The sequence below is a fragment of the Rosa chinensis genome, chromosome 4 (assembly GCF_002994745.2).
Source record: "Rosa chinensis cultivar Old Blush chromosome 4, RchiOBHm-V2, whole genome shotgun sequence".
Taxonomy (NCBI): Eukaryota; Viridiplantae; Streptophyta; class Magnoliopsida; order Rosales; family Rosaceae; genus Rosa; species Rosa chinensis.
This window is the reverse complement of record NC_037091.1, coordinates 62,543,861-62,548,572: the sequence shown is the minus strand read 5'-3', so window position 1 is coordinate 62,548,572 and position 4,712 is coordinate 62,543,861. Positions and strand designations below refer to the sequence as shown.

At 39.6% G+C, this 4,712-nt stretch overlaps 1 long non-coding RNA gene across 4 annotated transcripts; it reads left to right on the top strand.

The window, feature by feature from the left end:
* Window positions 1–464: 464 nt before the first annotated feature.
* LOC112199899 lies at window positions 465–4,451 on the top strand. Of its 4 annotated transcripts, none has more exons than XR_005810535.1 (3): window positions 468–1,131; window positions 3,119–3,709; window positions 3,953–4,451. It is a non-coding gene; the product is annotated as an uncharacterized LOC112199899 (long non-coding RNA). The 4 variants fall into 4 exon arrangements; XR_002936097.2 differs by having other exon boundaries at window positions 475–1,131; window positions 3,119–3,197; window positions 3,953–4,450; XR_005810534.1 differs by lacking the exon at window positions 3,953–4,451 and having other exon boundaries at window positions 465–2,771; window positions 3,119–3,869.
* Window positions 4,452–4,712: the final 261 nt, after the last annotated feature.

The window sequence follows — 4,712 nt, the reverse complement described above, 5'->3', positions numbered from 1 at the left end:
TTTCTGAAGTTTTAGCTTATACTCATGCATAGTGGTGTTGGGTGTTGTTAAGGCTTAAAAGTGATTTTCATATGATGATAGGTGAAAAGTCTTGTTTGCCCTTATAGTTAACGGAGATTGGGTGGAATTTTAATGGAGGCATCTGAGTGGTATAATTTTTAGAGTCTAAGTACTTAATTGATCACTTTAGAAGTTTGGATACCATTGTGTCTGATTCATAAAAATTCAGACCCTATCACCTTTGTTTCATAATAGACGAGTGGATCCGTGGCCCAAGTGTGAGAGGTGTGGGACGCCATTTACCGCGTCGGAGATGGACATGAACCATATAGGCCCAATGGGATTCTTGCGAGCAAATCAATTTTTTTTTTGGAGAAATGCATCATTTCATAAAACTGGTAATGCCCAAAATCAAGGTCCACAGCAGAGGCTGCGGCCCGAGTACAATAACAAACAGAAAGTTATACACTCCAGCTATACCGAACACGAACTAGCAGAAGGAGAGAACAACTAGAAACTAAAAAAAAACAGCCGAGAAAAGGAAACTAAAACTACAGAAGCCTTTCCATCTTAATCCACAGCAGCTGGAGGGCATGGAAGACCATCATTTCGGGGCACAAGGGTGAGGGACGGTGGTGGCTTGCTGGCCCATCTGTTAAGACCCACCGACCGATGTCCAAGCAAGGTTGCCGTATGGGCTGCCTAATTTGCTTCACGGGGAATCCATTCCCAAGAGACATGATCAAAGAACTTGCTTCTCCACTTGAATTTGAATCTTTCTCAGATTGAGATCGGTGGCTAAATTGATCCCTAGAAGGATTGCCTTGGCTTCTGCAGCTTCTACGAAACAGTTCTGGGAAAATGCAGCTGCTCCTCCAATAACACCGCAACTGTGGTCGCGCAACAAAACACCAATGCCACCGGAGATTGAGCTTACCCATGCTGCATCGCAATTGATGGCAATGGTACCTGGAGAGGGGGGTCTCTGTCGGGCTTGGTTCAGCTGCCGTCATATACTCAAGAGTTGATTCCATCCCAATCTTAAGAATCCGGGAAAGAGAGATCATATTGTGTTGGTAGACAAAGCTACACCTAGCCTTCCATATTGCCCAAGCTAGAAAGCTGATCCAGGTAAACACCCACTTCCTTTCCTTGCTGTTGTGATGAGAATTAGAAATGAGTAAGAACCATTTGTCAAAAGTAGTAACCTGTTGTTTATCGATCCTTAGTCCCAAAGGGAAACCAAACCAAACCATTTCTACCCAAGGGCATAAAAGAAGAGTATGCTCTATAGATTAATCAAAATCACCACAAATCGGGGCATCTGTTAGCTTACGCTTGTAGAGATTAAGGAAATAGGGGATAGCTCCATTTAGGACTTTCCATAGAAATATCTTGATTTTTGGTAGAGAAGCAATTTTCCACAATAACTTCCAGCACCTACTATCCACAGAGTGGGAGGTTCCACTCTTATGGGTGATATGGGAGGTTTTCTGCTGGTTATGGATCAAATGATACGCTGACTTGACAGTGTAATCTCCACACTTGTTCCATGGCCAAACCAGCTTGTCATCTCCACCCCCCCTGCCTATAGGAACAGACAATATCTTTTCGACCTCAGAGGGTAATAAGATGTGAAGAATTTGGTCTAGAGTCCACGTCCGGGTGTCTGGATCAATAATTTCAACAACTCGAGTTGGAGCATTACTAGGGATAGCATCAATAGTATGTACCAAACCAAAATTAGGAGGAGGAATCCAGTAATCAGTCCATATATTGATGGATGAGCCACTGACGACTTGCCAGAAAGAGCCTTTTAGAGCTATGTCCCTTGCTTCCAAAAGACTCGACCAACCCCATGAAGCCCAGTATCCTTTTTCAGCCTTGATGAAGTCACAATTTGGGTAGTACCTGACTTTAGTCACACGAGTCCATAGGGAATTAGGCTGCTGGATAAGGCGCCAGGCCTGCTTGGTAAGGAGGGCAAGGTTGAAATGGTGGAGGTCCCTGAACCCTAAGCCTCCCATGTCGTTAGACTTGCCCAAGTGTTCCCAACTATTCCAGTGAATCTTGTTGCCATTTTCATTATAACCCCACAAAAAGTTACCAAGGGCAGAGTTAATATCATCGCAGATGCCTTTAGGGAACTTGAAGCACGTCATAGGATAAGTGGGGACTGCAATAGCTATCGATTTGATCAAAACAGTTCTTCCAGCTTGAGACAAAGCCTTCTGTTTCCGGCCATCGATTTTGTGCCTGATCTTCTCTTTGATAAAAGAAAGGGCCTCATTCTTAGACCTGCCCCATATAGTTGAGAGCAGATCATTCACTCCAGGGTTTGGAGCGACACTCGATACTAATACCTCGCCCTCCTGTGTGATTTTTTTGGAGGATTTTGAGCAAGAACCCATTACCTCAGACACCATTTTCATGTCCATTGCATTGTTCAGTGCCTGGAGATGAACCACATGTGTCCCCTCTGCCGATACCCAATGCCAACAGAAGAAGATTAAGACCTGCTCAACCTGCCAAGATCAAGAGGTGCTTGCTGCTGTCTTATCAATTATGAGTCTTGAAAATTAAACAAAAAAAGTTGGTTGCTACTGAAATAAAATGTGTCATCTTTTATTTACTTTGTATAGGTATTTTCGCTATTAGTGACAGAAATTGGAAGCATAGTGAGCCTTGGTGTGAGGTGTGAGGTGTGAGGTGTGAGGTGTGAGGTGTGAGGGAGTCTGTGAATTTTTTCACGATCCTTTTAAGGGGAATAGGTGCTATGTCTACTCCACTCCATTAGTTCATTTTATGTTGATGAATGGGATTTTGAACTCCTTCGTGACATGTTACTTGGGTTTTACATATCTTGTCATCATACATTGAACAGAAAGGTCTTAATTTGGATTTAAAACCCAAAAACATTAAGTTCATGATATATCATAAACTTGGTTCTGTATGACCAAAAAACAAAAAAAAACTTGGTACTGTGGCCATATATACTGTGATATCCATAAGCCCATGTATGTCTATGCACACTGTCATAATACATGTTGCAATGCACCTTGTTCATTAGATGATTATATATAATAAAATGATCAATAAAATTGAAAATGTTTTGTAGTGCCGTGAGGAAGGCAAGGTCAGGAAGGTGTTGAAAGTGGAACCTCTTCCAGATGGATCTGGCCGTTTCTTTAACCTCAGTAATCCTCTTATTCCTTGAAATCTTTGTGGTGAACTAATACAATAGTACCTTATTTGTATTGAACTTATGTAATACATTGAAATATGTAATACACCGGTAGAAATTAGGTGTTCGAAAAAGTTTGATGTTACTTGGTCATTCTGTTTTATCTTATATAATATTAACCTCATTTGGTCAACCATACAGTCTATTTCTGATATCAATTATGGTTATATGGCATTTATTCAAGGTGTTCAAAACAAGCTTATCAACTTGGATGAGAACATTTATATTCCTGTCACCAAAGCGGAGTTTGTTGTTCTCAACTCCGCTTTCAATGTATGATCTCCACTACTCTCCACTAATTTTGCTGAATTCTTGCCTGTTAGGACTCATATCCATGTGTTCTCTGCAATATATCTTACCGTATCTCATAGGCTGGCATGCATATGCAAACTCTATAAAGCCAGAAGATATGAGCCGTGTGAATAACTCCACTCCTAGATATGGAGGGGACTTTGAATGGAGCTGGTAGTGAACATTGCGGGCGTTTCTCTGACGTGCAAATTATGTTCTTTCTTATATGTTGTAACTGTACTGTTATTAGGATTTAGGAAGTCCTAAAATTTTGTTAATTAGTAGCTATTTGTTTATGGAAAATTTAAAGAATGAAGTGGCTGACCTTGTCCTCTTTTCTTCCATCTCAGAGGATCGTTAGATCTTTTTTATTTTTGCCAAAAGCTAAAAACTAAAAGGGATTGATATTGTTTGCAGGTCCATGAGAAGGCCCAGCAAGCATTCATTCTTACCCACTCCAAGCTTTCAAAACCCATAGAGAATTGAAAAGTTGTTGGATATTTTTTTCTTTTTCTATTTTCAATTCAATTTTTTATTTATTCTCGTGTGGATAACTGTACTCCTAACGTTAAGTTATTCCCTTGAAAAATATCGATTATTTTTCAAAGGAGAAATATCAATTATATTACCTAAAAAGATGGATATTGGTGTCTCATGGTTCAACCATGAATAGAGAATGAGCATGTATGCATCCATGAAGTTTCTGTGGAAAATATATATTATGATGTGTTGTAGGAAATAGTTGGTGCTTACTTAACAAGTTGATATTCTAATCATTTAATTAATAGCTGCATTCTTATGCATGATCCCACTCAATTGACTAATTATGATGTATTATGCCGCACAAAGTGACAAAACAAGACCTGCAATTATGCAATTTGTCTAGACAGGAAAACAAAATGTTGACCCTATTTGTTTTAATCAGATGGCTAACTTAGCTCCGCAATTGAGAAATTTTTATGTAGGGCATACATATCATGTATCTGGTAAGGTTGATCAATCAGTGCACATGTATGAGTGTGTTTTGGGTATTGACTTTAATGAAGTAATGATAATTTCAGAATACACATAAAAAATTTCTGGGTTTTAATTGGATAGTTACACCGCTATGTGATACGTTTGCCTTATATAAGAATTTCTCCTCAATTAAATACTTGCGAGAAGCCAAAAAGAGTGT